The following is a 16,001-nucleotide window of genomic DNA, read 5'->3' on the forward strand; positions in this document are numbered from 1 at the left end:
AGTTAAATTGTAAATAATAGAGAATAAATAATTAAATTAATAATTTTTACCATATTATTATGATAAACATATTAATTTATATATATATATATATATATATATAACATACATTTTTAATAATTTTTCTATAAATAAATATGATACAGTCAATTTATTATGATAACACTGTATATAACGGTCCTATGATTCAAAAGGAAGTTTAAGCGAGGTCGCTTCCAAGCTTGCGTGGCTATGCGGTATGTGTATTCGACTTGCGTCCTCGAGGTCTAGGGTTCGATCCCCCGTGCGTGCGATATTTTTCCGTCTTAGTTTTAAGTGTTTTGTGTATAATTCTTAATAATGTTACATAAAATATAGGTTTAAATAATTATTAACAATAATAATAATAAATTAGGCATTAATTTAAATAAGATAGTCTGTCTAAATTAATGAAAGAAAATAAGAAAAATATATTTTTTAAAAACTTAGTTCAATACAAGCAATTCTAATAATTATTTACATTTTTAATGACACTCATAAAAGTTTATTTACTACAAAAATATTAATAATATTATTAATATTGAAGTAAATACTCCCCATGCTTTAATAATCAAATAACGAGCTTTATTTAATAAAATGCAGTCAGTTTTGGATTTCTACCTGGATAGCGAAAAGATCGGGGGAAATCCCATGGCCCCGACCGGGTCCCGACAGGGCGGCCAGATCGGGCAAAGTGCCATGGCCCCGGTCAAAATTTCTGCACGGGTTATAATCGGTATGGTATCTTAACTTCATTTAAGAATTAGATCCAGGTATTTAATACACTTCGTTGATGTTATCTTAATTTGAAAAATGTTTATTCATCAACCTTCAGATATAAAGTGATGCTATTTGATGCCTTCTGAAACACAAACGTCATTTTTTTATAGTAATATAGTGAATATGTAGAGTATACTTTGTATTTTTGACTAATGAAATCTGTTTTGATATTGATAACTTTGTAGGGCAGTTCTAATACAATTGCAGGCTTCGCACTCATCTACTAAAACCTACTATTTACTACTTTTTTACGGTATTGCTACTATTTGGGTACTTTTTTAGATTTCAGCCACTAAAAGCTACTAATTCTGTTTTTTTTTACAATTTCCACTATTTTAAATTCGCTAATACTAGAAATAAAAAAAAAATTCTCAAAAATTATAATCAAATTCTTAAAAACTTTTCAATTATTTTCGAAAAATATTCAAAATTCAATTATTTTCAATATCTAAGTATTTTCATAAAATTTCGCAAAACAATTCAATTATTTAAAAACAAATTGATAAAATTCATCCAAAATTCAATTATTTTGGTAAATAATAAAATTTCTACAGGAATTCAAATAATTTAGAATAACAAAAAAATAACAAAGTTTTCACAGAAATTCAATTATTTTCAAAAATAGCAAAATTTTTCACAGAAATTCAATGATTTTCATAAATAATAAAATTCTTCTCAGGAATTCAATTATTATTGAAAATTTTATTAACATTCTTAGGAACTATTCAACTATTTTGATAAATTATAACAAAATTTATCGCAGGATTTTAATTATATTTAATACTATTTTAAATTAATTAATCGAAAAATTCAATTATTTTCACAAATAAAGTTTTCCACAAGAATTCAAAAATTGAATTTATTCAATTATTTAAAATAAAATTTAATATTTATTATATTTCGACAAAATTAATTATTTAAAACAATGTTCATAACATTTCTTATGAAAAATTCATTTATTTTTAAAAATAATAAAATTTTTCACAGAAATTCAATTATTTTCAAAAATAACAAAATTTTTCACAAAAATTCAATTATTTTTAAAAATAACAAAATTTTTCACAGAAATTCAATTATTTTCACAAATAGTTTTCCATAAGAATTCAATTACTTAAAATAAAATTTCCATAATATTTATTATATTTCGAAAAAATTTATTATTTAAAACAATATTTATAAAATTCTTATAAAAATTTCAATTATTTTCAAAAATAATAAAATTTTTCCAAGAAATTCAATTTTTTTAAATCATTTTAATAAAATTTTCAGCAATATTTCAATTATTTTCATAAACAATAAAATTATTCACAGGAATGAAATTATTTTTGAAAATTTTAATAAAATTCTTATCTACTATTCAATTATTTTCATAAATAATGAAATTCACCACAGGATTTAAATTGTTCTTAATATAATTTAACAGGAATTGCTAAAAAAATGTAATTATTATGCAAAATTTAATTCCTCGAAAAAATCAATTATTTAAAAAAATGTTTTTTTCAATTCTATGGAAGAATTCAATTATTTACAAAAAAATTTTTTTTTAAATTCTTTGGAAGAATTCAATTATTTACAAATTATTTTTTTAAAATTCTTCGGAAGAATTCAATTATTTACAAAAATATTAGAATTTTCCACAGGAATTCAATTATTTTCAATTATTTTAATAAAATTTTATAATAAAATTTTTTTGAAATAATTTAATTATTCTTTTAGATTTTAATAATATTCTCCCAAAGAATTTAATTATTTACATAAATAATTCTTCGAAACAATTCAATTATGTCGATAAATAGAAAAATTATTCTAGAAAATTCAATTATTTTCAGACATTTTAATAAAATTCTTTGTAAAATTCAATTATTTTCATAAATAACAAATATTCATCACAAAAATTCAATTATTATCAAAAGTAATAAATTTCTTCTTGGAAGTTCAATTATTTAAAAAAATTCTAATAAAATCGTTCCCAAGAATTCAATTATTTTCATGAATAATAAAATGCTTTTTAGGAATTCAATTATTTAAAAAAAAATTGAATGAAATGTCACACAGACATTTTATTATTGTCAGAAATTTTAATAGAATTCTTTATAAAATTCAATTGTTTTTAAAAAGTTTTCGCAATGCAATGATTTTCAATATTTACTATTTTCATAAAATTTTCAAACAGAATTCAATTATTTGAAAATTTTTTTGTAAAAATCTTTGTAAGAATTCAATTCTTCTCATGAATAATAAAATTTCTTAGGATTTAAATTATTTAAATTAGAATTTGCATAAAATTAGTCGAAAGAAATCAATTATTTAAAAATTTTCATAAAATTCTTCGCAAGAATTAAATTATTTCCATAAATTTTCATAAATTAATTAATTTATTTCATAAATTTTTTTTTATTAATAATAAAATTCGTTGCAGGAATTTAATTTATTAGCAGGATGAGAAAGAAGTAAATATTTTTGATGAAAATTAGTAAAATGTGAGGAGAAGTCTGCAGTTGATAACTTATGTTCTATTTTTATATTTTTATGTTCTGAAGACGTCTCTTGGTCATAAGTTTTCTTTGGGAGCTAAAATTAATTAAATTAAATTAATAAAATTAAAGGTAAAATATTAATTTTTCTACTAGTTTTGCTTAAGAATCCTAATTTTATTGCATTATTGTGTCCACCCACGAGAGAAAAGAAGAGAAAAATGTCTAGTCTGTTTAGTTGAAGTTCTTTTCAGTGAAAGATTTACTAACTGAATACCAAAGACCAATGCAAAAGACGCATTATAAAGACATATTTTTATTAAATCTTTCAAACCTTTCAGCGTAACAAGTCTATTTTTCGATAGTAGTGGCAAAAGAAATATTAGTAATTGTAGAAGTAGAATTTGTAGAAGAAGAAGAAAAAGTAGTAGTAGTAGTAAAAGAAGAAGTAATAGCAAAAAAAGCTATAGTAGAAGTACCAGTTTCCACAATTGTAGTTTTCAGTAGCAAGTACTGCAAATAATTAAAAAAACGTATACTTAAAAATTCACAAATTCACCGCAAAAGAACTGCTACTTCCATCATCACACTAACGATTACGATTTAACCATTTTCGACTCACCGAAGTTCCACTGAAGGAGTAATAACGCTTAATCACGTGACATAATGAAGATTAATTTAATTCAAAAACGAAAATTGCTGCAGTCAGTTATAATGATTCAATTCTCTCGTACTTAAAGTTAGTTCCACTTGACACTGAAAGGTCAATCAATTCTCAATTAAATTTTTATCACTCACTCTGGGAATTTCAAATCGACAAATAATGCACTTTAAATATCTCACAATGTTGTACAGATTTCAAAGAACCGTAAATCATGTATGTCTTATCGCTCGGACCACAAGGAGAAAAGTGGACATTAAGAATCAGCATCTATCGGTCACTAGACATTATATCTAACGGTCAACCAAATGACAGACATTTTAAATTTAGAAATTAAGTATCTATATGTTGAATAGGTTTGATTTTCACATCTATTAAGTAATAGCTACATCTTATCTCTAAATCAGCTGGTTGCTACGGATTTTTATAACCTTCGATCATCATCATCTCATTTATAACGGTTCACAGTCCTTTTGTATCGATTGTATGTATACAATTTTGGGACAGATGCTGAGCATTAAAGTGTTCGTAAAACTTTGTTTTATGATCGTACACCATATTGAGAGTAACATTAACGAAGTAGCTGACATTATTAATGAGCATTAATTTTGGTGCAAATTATTCACTGAAATAGATGAAATATTGTTAGGTATTTTCCCTTATGGTGATCTGGCAACTTTACCTAATTTTAAGGTGCTACCCATCTTGGCCTATATTACCTAATATGCTGTAATCTTCAGGCTTGTATGGAATTCTATTCATTTCTATATCTGATTTAGTGAAAAGTCCTCCACTCGTTTAAATTAGTAATAATTCTTAGTAATTTTTCACTAAAACTTTAGTAAAAAAACTGATGAATATTTTTAATAAAATTTAATCTGCTAAATGAAATATTAAAATTTCACTAAGATTTTGTGGAAATTTGTTACTAATTTACAATAATTGGCGGATTTTCACTAATTTGAAATTTACAAAGTAAAAAAGAAATACATTAACAAACGAAGCATGAAAACTTGAAGCAATATTGACAGCATTTCATAGAAAACTAAGATAACACAAAGTCTGAAGCAAATTGATTACAACCCAAAACCAAAATTATTGAAAATTATGTCTATTTTCAAAATTTAAAACTAGATTATATCAATTTTAGAACTCTTAGTTCTCGGATAGTATGACTTTTATCAATTTTAAGAAAAATTATCTATTTTAAGAAAAATCGAATTTTTGAGACTCTTTTTCAAAAAATGTGACTTTTTCTAATTTTCCTCCAAATTTTGCAACAAAAAAAACCACTTTTTCATATAAAATGCAATTTAATTATTTTCAATATTTTCAATTACATATTTCTGAAAATTGAAATATCTATATTGAAAAAATAATTACAATAACATTTTTTAGAACTGTCATGAAAATTTGGGAAAAAAAATAATCGTCTTAAAAATTTTTAATTCAAATTCTTCAAAAAAAATTAATTTTGACGTTTTCCGAAAAAAGGTACCTAAGAAGCTAAGAAGTAGGAAATTGTAGGTTATGTTTGTAATTTTCAAAAATAAAATACACAAAGGGGATCAACTTTCAATATAATTGTCACTGATGCTTGAGTCTTCATTACATTTAAAATAGTAAAAGTTGATTTTAGTTTTAAAAAATTAAGCAGAAATTTTTTATTAAGCCAAAAATCACACAAACATAACCTTAAAATCATTTGCTTCTTAAGTACCATACTTTAGACTCTTTTAAGAAATTCAATTATTTTCGAAAAATTTCATAAAAAAATTTTTCAATTCTATAAATTGAATAGAAAATATATTATCTTTAATAAATTATTTTTTGAATAATTTTAAGAATTTCTGTGGTATATTATAGTTTTTTAAAAATTAGTTATTTACAATTTCGTTAATTTCAAGAATTTTGCTATTTATGGAAATAATTGAATTCTTGAGAAGAATTTTTTAACATAGTTTCTAGAAATAATTGAATTCTTTCGACGAATTTTAATAAAAATTATCGAGGATTTCGATTCAAATTGTATTAAAAATAAATTTAATTATGCAATGAGTATGAATTTTATTGTTTCGGAAAATAATTGAATATATTGCAAAGAAATTTAAAAAAATATATTTATAATAACGGTGACTAACTTATTCCCTTGATTATTTTCGAAAAATTTAAACAAAATTTTTTAAAAGAATTTAATTATTTTTTAATAGAACGTAAAGAAATTTAAATCAATTCAATAATTATTTTTTTATTTGCTTATAAAAATTCAATTATCTTGAAACAATAGAATTGAAAATTTTCAAAAATCTTATTTTTCAGAATTTTCAAAAAAACTTTGCGAAAATTCAATTTTATTAACAAATTTTAAGTGAATCTTTTTTTTTAAATTTACTAATAAAAATTTTAATTATTAATCGTCGTTCTAAGAAACATGAATATAATGTGACTCTTTAATAAAATACAATTATTTATCAATTATTAAATTAAAATACTTTGAAAATATTCAATTTGTTAAAAAGTTTTTAATTTCTTTAACAAATTTAATTATTTTCAGTTGAATTTCCCAAAATTTTTATTAATTTAATAAATTTTTTGAATTTTTTTACATAGGTATTATATTTGAATCAGTGACTGATTTTTTTACAGTTAAATTAATTTTTTTCAACTAATTGAAATTTAGAGAACATTACCTATAAATATTTATAAAAATTGAAATAAAATGCGATTTTTTAAAAACAAATTAAAATAAAACTTTTTTTAATTTGGTGAAAAAGTTCCCAGTTTGACATAAAATTCTTGGCTTATTCCCGGTTTTAATTAGAATCTCTTAAAATTTAATTTAAAGAGTCCCAATCAAATGTTTTTATGTTTGTTTTGGTGTAAAAATTCTAAGAAATTATGTTTTTAAAATATTGCAGTTCCATTTTGTTTAAAGATAATTGGATTTTTACAATTAAGTAATTAAAATTTTTGGTAAAAAAATTGAAATTTCGAAAAATTTAATTCAAAATTGAGAGAATTGAAATATTTAAATTCTATTCTTTAAAGACAATTAAATTTTTTAAATCAAGCAATTGAATTTTATTTTAAATTGAAATTTTGAAAAATGTTATTTAAAATTCTTGAAAATTGAGTAATTAAAATATTTCCGTTCTATTTTTTAAAAGTAAGTAATTAAATTTTTGAAATGGAGAAATTGAAATTTTGAAAAATGTTATTTAAAATTCTAAAAAATTAGGTAATTAAAATATTTCCGTTCTATTTTTTAAAAATAATTGAATTCTTAAAATCAAGTAATTGAATTTGTTTTTTAAATTGAAACTTTGAAAAAATGTTATTTAAAATTCTAAAAAATTAGGTAGTTAAAATATTTTCGTTCTATTTTTGTTTAAATAATTGAATTTTTACAACTAAGTAATTAAAAATTTTGTTAAAAAATTGAAATTTCCGAAAATTTAATTCAAAATTGAATTTCTACTATTAAGTGATTAAAAATGTTGTTAAAAAACTGTCATTTCCAATTTAAACTATTTCAGTTTAATTCTTTGAAAATAATTGAATTTTTAACATCAAGTATATAACTGAAAATTTTTTTTTATTGAAATTCCTGTTTTTTTCCGGTTAAATTAAATTCCCGGGTTTTCACGGTTAGCAGACACCCTGATATATGTAAATAATTTGAATTCTAGAAAAGAACTTTTTGGAAAATTATTTAAATACATAAATTGATTCAAAGATGAAGTTTATGTGAAAATTGTAGAAAAGAATAAATTGAATGCAGGAAGCGTTATAATTGTAATTTTCAGAAATTATTAAAATTCATAAATTTTACTCGTTTTTCGTAAACACTTATATTTTGCTGTAAAAAGAATTTTGTCAGGGAAAGTATAATTTTAATGTCAGTTCTTTCAGAGAAAGATCAGGGAAATTGATAAACTGAAACTTTGTGACCACCCCGATAATATTGAATTTAGAAATTAGTGAAATACTTTTTAGTCATTAGTACCATTTTTTCGGATGTGATTTTTTTTTTGCTATAGCAAAAAAAATTCTGAATTGCATGGTGGAGAAAAAATATTTTAAAAAAAATTATCTAATATATTAGATAATTTTTTTTCTAATATTTTTTCTCCACCATGCAATTTAGAATCGATCCCTACACTTTAGATCAAAATATTTCACCTTATATTGAATTTGTAATTTCACTATATACAAGTTCTCAATTTGATAATAATTTAACTCTATAGGCCTTTTTTCTTATCAAATTCATCATTACTGCTCGAGGAATAAAATAAAGAAAAAAAAATCCATATGAAATAAATTGCCAGTATATTTGTGATGTAGAGAATTTGTAAAGAGTTTCGTGAACAATAAATCGGTCCTCCGAACAAGAAACTATAACGGTTTTGCAATCACGACTCACGATTGTAATAGTAGGTCGATCCTCCAAGTTAGATATCATGGAGGAGGAGGAGGAGGTTCAACTTTGATTTCCTTGATGGACATTGCCTTGAAAATTCATTTTGCATTAGAATGCATGTGCGTTAATATTTCCCATCCTTTTAACACATATTGCGCTGATTGACTTACACCTGATTGGTTCACTATAACAGTTGATTGCTCGCGAATCTAGAATATAGCCGAGGACTTTTTAAGAGACATAACTGTTAATGACAGAAGCAACTGTCGCTCTATTTTGTAATATTTGTAATATAGTAATTCGTCGTCTGTATATACATGAAAAAAAAAAAATAAGTGTAAGAGTATTTGGGAGCCTCGTTTTGAATAACGGTTTTTCTCTACTCACCAAGAATGTAATATGCTTCTATATAGTGGTGAAGAGAAACAAAATATAATAATAGTTGTTGATACATTCTCTCATTTCCTTCTGAATTACTCACAGTCGCATTTAAAAGCGTTAATGAAAAACAAAAAAAAAAAAAGAAAAACAAAAAAAAATGAAAAAAATGAAGAAAAAAATGCCTAACAAAAAAAGCGTTACGAAATTTCACGCGTTCTTGCACAAACATTTTTCCTACCTTCTTAATTCAGTACAACAGTAACGTCAGTAACACAGGTTTATAAATTTATACTTCTTTTCAGTCCATGCATAAACGACCTTGACCGTTAGTTTTATTGGAAAAGAAATTACCAATAAATTATGGTACTCAATAAGATGTAGCGTGACGAAATGCATTTATTGCTACATATAATTATTTAATTAAATCTCGTCTGGTCGAAATTCAATTCGAGAGAAGCGATTTCATTCAATTTGAAGAAAAAAAATTTGATTGTAGTTATTAAAGTCAATATTTAATAATATTCAATTTTCGATATTTAGAATTCAATTCCAGGGTGTCTATTAACCGGGAAATAGTCGGGAATTTAATTTGACCGGGAAAAACAGGAAATAAACCATCAGGAATTTTATGCCAAACAGGGAACTTTTTTCAATATACTTATTAAAAAAAAGTTTTATTATTTTAATTTTGTTTCAGAAAATCGCTTTTTATTTCAATTTTTATAGATATTTATACTGTTCTCTAAATTTGAATTAGTTAAAAATAATTAAGATAGTAAAAAATCAGTCACTGATTCAAATATAGGTTGTAAATAAATTTTTAAAAAAATTATTGAATTAATAAAAATTTAGTGAAATTCAACTGAAAATAATTAAATTTGTTAAAGAAATTAAAAACTTTTTAACAAATCGAATATTTTCAAGGTATTTTAATTTAATAATTGATAAATAATTGAATTTTATAAAGAGTCACATTCTATTCATGTTTCTTAGTGCTAAGATTAATAATTAAAATTTTTATTAGTTAATTTAAATAAAGATACCGAACATTTAATAAAAATAAATTTTCGCAAAGTTTTTTTCAAAAATTCTGAAAAATACGATTTTTGTAATTTTTCAATTCTATTGTTTCAAGATAATTGAATTTTAATAAACAAATAATTGAAAATTTTTGATTACATTGAAATTTCTTCACAATATTCTATATTAAAAATAATTAAATTCTTTTAGAGAATTTTATTTAAAGTTTTCGAAAATAATCCAAGAAGGTTAGTCACCGTAATTATAATTTTATCTTTTAAAATTTCTTCGTAATATATTCAATTATTTTCATAAATAGTAAAACTCATACTCATTGCTGAATTTCAATTATTTTTTATACAATTTTAATCAAATTCCTCAAAAAAATGTATTTATTCTTAAAAATATTATTAAAATTCGTCGAAAGAATTCAATTATTTTCGTAAAAAATAAAATTCTTCGAAGTAATTCAATTATTTAGGATATTGTAATAAAATTCTTCCCAAGAATTCAATTCTTTTCAAAACATTTTCACGAGAATTAAATTATTTAGAAAAAATTTAATAAAATTCTTCGTCAGATTTCAATTATTTTCAATTTTTTAATGAAATTTCTCGATGGAATTTAATTTTTTTTTTTTTTTGAAAAAGTTTTAAAAAATTCTGAGAATTATTCAATTATTATTTTAAAATATTGGAATAAAATTCTTGACAAGAAATTAATTATTTTCATAAATAATAATATTTTTCTCCGGAATTCAATTATTTTTACAAATAAAATTCTTCACAGAAATTAAAATCTTTAAAAAATTTTTTTAATAACATTCGATGCAGGAATTCAATTATTTTGATAGAAAATTGCATTTATTCTTAAAATTTTTTTTTTAAATTCGACGAAAGAATTCAATTATTTTTAAAAATTTCGATGAAATTCTTCATAAAAATTCAATTTTAAGAAATATTCAATTATTTGATAAATTATTTATTTTTGTATTTGAATAATTGAATAGTCGAAAAATTTAAAATCATAATTTGAATATTAAATTTAAATTAAATTATTTCTAGAAACTGTAAAAAAATTCTTCTCAAGAATTCAATTATTTTCACATAAATAGCAAAATTCTTCAGATTTACTAAATTCTTTTGAATATAATTTTTTTTTTTTAAAATTCTTCACAAGAATTCAATTATTTTCATAAATTTCCATAAAATTCAAAAAAACAATTCAATTATTTTCAAAAGTAATAAAATTCTTCGCAGAAATTCAATTATAAAAAATTTTTTTTAAATTCTCCTCAAAACTTCAATTATTTTTTAAAATAATTAAATTGTTCTCCACAATTCAATTATTTTCAAAAATTTTAATAAAATTCTACGCAAACTTTTAATTATTTTCATAAATAATAAAATACTTTGGAAGTAATCAATTATACTTTTATAAATTGAAATAGTAAAATTCTTTGCAGAAATTCAATTAGTAGCAAAACATTTTAATCAAATGGAATATATCAAATTTTCAATTATAATTACAAACAGACAAGAATATTTTAAAAAATTGAAAAAATTCTTTGTTTAATTCAATTATTTTCTACATTTTTAATGAAAATTATAAAAACAAACATTATTTTCAAAAAAAAAAATATGAAAAAAGTGATTCGAATCTTAAATTAATGCAAATTTAACTCACTTTCGAATCAATTTGATACTTTTAAGAAAACTGTCAAAAACTGTGTCAAGAATTATTTTTAATTATTAAAAATTAAAATTATTTATTATTTATGAAGATAATGGAATTATTACGAAGAAATTAAAAAAAAATATATAAATTAATTGAATTACTGTGAAATTTTTATTGTTTATGAAAAAAGATAAATGTTTAAGTAGAATTTTATTTAAAATTTTTTTTAGAATAATTGAATTCTTTTGGAAAATTTTATTAAAATAGATATTGAATTGAGGGAAATTTTTGAAAATAATTGAATTTCTGAAATCATTTCTAACTTTTTTCTAAATTTCCAAAATTATATCGTACAATTTACGAATTTTTCGTTCTTTTTCAATCATATTGCAGACTTTACGGACCTTTTTCTTTTTTTTTACAAAAAACTGACTTTTACGGACTTTAAGCAAATTTACCAACCTTTACATTTCGGACCTAGTTCAAGCCCTGAAATTTACTAAATAAATTACTTAACTGACTAAGTAAATTTTACTAAATAAATCTAGTATATAAATATAAAGTAAAATACCAGTTGTAGAAAAATTAACATAAATATTAGAGTAGAATACCAAATAAAGAAATAGTAAATAGATTAGAGTAAATATCTTCGTATATAGTATACAGAATGAAAAAAATGAAAATAAATTATCAAATGAAGACTGAATAAAAAAAGTAGCGATTGGCTACCACCAAGTGGAAGTTACATACTCCCAACGCAATTCATCACTGGACATACGGCAATTTTAAGACAATCAAGAGCAGATTCAAGATAACAAGTAGAGAAGAAAAGTAAATGTTCATGTGGTGAGCAGAATTCAGCAGAGCATGTTCTGAAGAAATGTCCAAAGTATGAAATAATGAGACAGGATCTCATAATCATAACGGGATTCCTTTAAGGGGATTTACGCTATCATAGGCATTGCAGAAGATATAGTCCCAAATATTAAGAGAGAAAAAACAGCAAGTAGCGTTCTGTCGCTATGCCTCATTTGTGAGGGAACACTATCAGACCACATGATAGCAAAGAAGTATAGTTCTTTGAATTTTTCTCATTTGGAGTATTTTTTCGCCACGTAGTTAGTCTCGACTATTTTTTCTATCTTCTATTCCTCTTCTTATATTTCTATATCACTAATTTACTATTTTACTAATTTACCATAGTTTGTAGTGACAAAATCTCTCTTTCCATCCTATCAGAAACATTTAATTTTCTTAATTTTTTGAACGGTTGGTAAGAATCACAACTTTAGGAATTATTTGTTTATACACCCTTAAGTACCTATTACAACAAGTGAAATTAAGTAAAAAGTATTTCGCTAAAAGTTTGATTTCGAGATAAAATTGTAGTTTTGAAGAATAGTAATTGGATTGACTGTCGGTTTTCGCTACTAAAATTTTGAATTTGGGGTCAAATTATAGTTTAGAAGACGTAAAAGGATTGAGTGCGTGGTTATTTTAAAATAATGGTGAAGAATTTTTATCTTTGCTTGGTCGTAAAGTATAATAAGTGAACGTTGGTCCAACTGTATGAACAACTTTGGCAAATAGATTCAAAAAAGACTTTTAAGTTTATACTGTTATTCTAGCGTAGGAGACTGGTCCCCACCAGGTGTGCAAATAGACGATTATGGAGAGTAATGGTCGTATGAGTAGGATGTTAAACTCGTGACTTGGGAGTTTTCAAGAAAGAAGATAAAAACCAGCTAAAAATGGTTTCAGCATAACAATGACGTAAGAAGGGTATTACCACTGAAATGTTTCCAACTCCGTTTATTCGCAAGTGTACTCTGAGATAATCTAAATAAACCCTTGGGAGTCCTATAGTAGAAATAGTAAGTCCTAACAGAAGCATTACTTTAGATTCTACCATAGAAAATTTTAAATCCTAAAGATTCTAAATCCATCTTCGACCTAACATATATACTGTATTTCAAAATCTAAAAATCGCCCGTCGATAATTTATTTCGAAAGCTAAAGATCCTAAATCTATCTTATTAGATAGGCCTATCGAATATAAGCGAAATAATTTAATCAAAACCTAAAAATCCTACAGACATCTTATGCCCTAAGTTAACTTATTTTAAACCCTAAAGATCCTGAATCATCTTACACCCTAGGATAATAAATAATAAACATTAAATTCTAAAAATTCCTATACAAACATATTTCACCCAAGAATATTTTAAATCCTAAAGATTCTAAATGCATCTTACCCTTTGGGATACATTTTTAATTCTAAAAATCCCACACAGACATCTTATGACCTAAAGATATCTTTTAAAAAATAAGGCACGACTCTCTCGCTTCGATCCATCTGTACATGAGACGAACATGTTGTTCGGGAGCTGTAGCCATTTTTAGAGATGCAAATGAGAACAGCAATTTAGACTCTATCAGTTGCAGTAGACATTGTACGGAGTACATTGTACGCGGGGTAGCTGAAGAAAATTTCTGTACCATCTCGGATGTTACCCGGGTAAGCATAATGATAGAACCGTGTTTCCAACTCTTTAATCTGGGTTAACCGAATTTTTCTCAGAACTGAACTATAGAATAACTTGGGTCAACGGTCGACTTCGTATATGACATAATTGGCCTCTCGAAGGTCAGTCCAACTTTAAAACTCGTAACGGTCAACGTAAATCTAACTATTTGACTCACCTTAAACCATTAAAACTCCGTACCCGAAAGATCTGAATTCGCACCTGTGCGAAAGTAACGGAATTCTGATTCTGGATCCAAAATTAAATACACCTGGGAAACATTATATTAATTACTAAGTTAAATATTTTAAATATTTAATTTAATTTAATTAATAATAATTAATAATTTCTAATAATTTAATTTAGTATTTTAAATATTTAATTTAATTTAATAATATTATTATTTTTTCCCATAGGAATTAAGATTTTCAAAAATTTCAAATTCAAACCTTTTTGAAATTAATCAACTTTAAAGAAACATTTTTACGAATTGTCACTTTTGCGAATTGTCATTTATGCGAACTGACATTTTTTTGAATTGTCATTTTTACGAAATGTCACTTTTTGAATCGTCATTTTTACGAAATGTCACTGTTGCGAATTGTCATTTTTGCGAAAATTGTTATAGTAAACTTGTATGCATATATAGATTTACTATAGCAATTTTTGCAAAAATGACAATTCGCAACAGTGACATTTCATAAAAATGACAATTCGAGAAAATGACAATTCGTACAAATGATATTTCGCAAAAATGACTTTTCGCAAATGTGGCAATTCGTAAAAATGGCGATTCACAAATGTGACATTATGTAAAAATGGCAATTCGTAAAAATGACAAATCGAAAAAATGTCAGTTCGCATAAATGACAATTCGCAAATATGATATTTCGTAAAAATGACGTTTTGGAACAATGACAATTCGTAAAAATGATATTTCGCAAAAATGACTTTTCGCAAATGTGGCAATTCGTAAAAATGGCAATTCGCAAAAGTGACAATTCGTTAAAATAACAGTTCGGATAAATGCACTTGGGTAAAATGTCATTTTAAGAAGAATTTTTTTACTTATATAATGCTAATTGAATTCTTGCCCAGAATTTTATTACATTTTTCAATAATAATTGAATATCTGCGAAGAAAATTATAAAAAGTTTAGAAAATAATTGAATTTCTGCAAAGAATTTTATATAGTGTTTGAAAATAATTGAATCATGTTAAAAATTTTGTTATTTTGGAAAATAATTGGATTTTTGCGAAAAATTTTGATATTTATAATGATAATTTAATTCTTGACAAGAATTTTATTACAAATTTAAAAAATAATAGAATTTCTCCAAAGAATTTTGTAAAAAAATGTTTAAATATTTTAATTCCTACTAAGAATTTTGTTCTTTATAAAAATAATTGAATTCTTACGAAGAATTTTGTTATTTATAAAAATAATTGAATTCTTGTCAAGAACTTTATTAAAAGTTTTGAAAATAATCGAATTTTTGGAATGAATTTTATGAAAATTTGAAAAAAAATAATCAAATTCCTGCTAAAAATGTTATTTAAAAAAAAAAAAATTGAATTTTTGGGAAAAATTCTGTTATTTATAAAAAAATAAGTAAATTCTTTTCAAGAACTTTATTTTTAAGTTTTGAAAATAATTAAATTTCTGCGAAGAACTTTATGAAATTTGTGGAAATAATTGAATTCCTGATAAAATGGTTGTTATTTTTTAAAATTAATTTAATTTTTGCGAAGAATTTTTGCTACTAATAATAATGCTAATTAAATTCTTGGCCAGAATTTTATTACACTTTTCAATAATAATAGAATATCTGCGAAGAAAATTCTGAAATGTTTAAAAAATATTTAAATTTCTGCAAAGAATTTTATTATTTATAGAAATGAAATTGAATTTTTACAACGAACTTCATTGGACTTTTGAAATAATTTAATTTTTTTGAATCATTTTAGGAAAGTATCATCTTTTTTATAATTGAATTCCCCTTTAATTTTTTTTATTGGGGGGCCGTTCAAAAAATACGTAACGC

The 16,001-nt window shown here is 23.3% G+C and overlaps 1 protein-coding gene across 3 annotated transcripts in view; it reads right to left on the bottom strand.

Annotated features, from left to right (window-relative positions):
• Positions 1–16,001, bottom strand: part of LOC122503370 — a 140,699-nt gene that overhangs the window by 52,525 nt on the left and 72,173 nt on the right. The window contains exon 2 of one of the 3 annotated variants that reach the window (XM_043613876.1): positions 14,135–14,227. The exons of the other annotated variants lie outside the window; for them this stretch is intronic. The gene's annotated coding sequence lies outside the window, so the exon portion shown is untranslated. The remainder of the gene's footprint in view (positions 1–14,134; positions 14,228–16,001) is intronic. 3 annotated transcript variants of the gene reach the window in all.

Source organism: Leptopilina heterotoma, unplaced genomic scaffold (genome assembly GCF_015476425.1).
Source record: "Leptopilina heterotoma isolate Lh14 unplaced genomic scaffold, ASM1547642v1 Lhet_26, whole genome shotgun sequence".
In the NCBI taxonomy this organism is placed as follows: domain Eukaryota; kingdom Metazoa; phylum Arthropoda; class Insecta; order Hymenoptera; family Figitidae; genus Leptopilina; species Leptopilina heterotoma.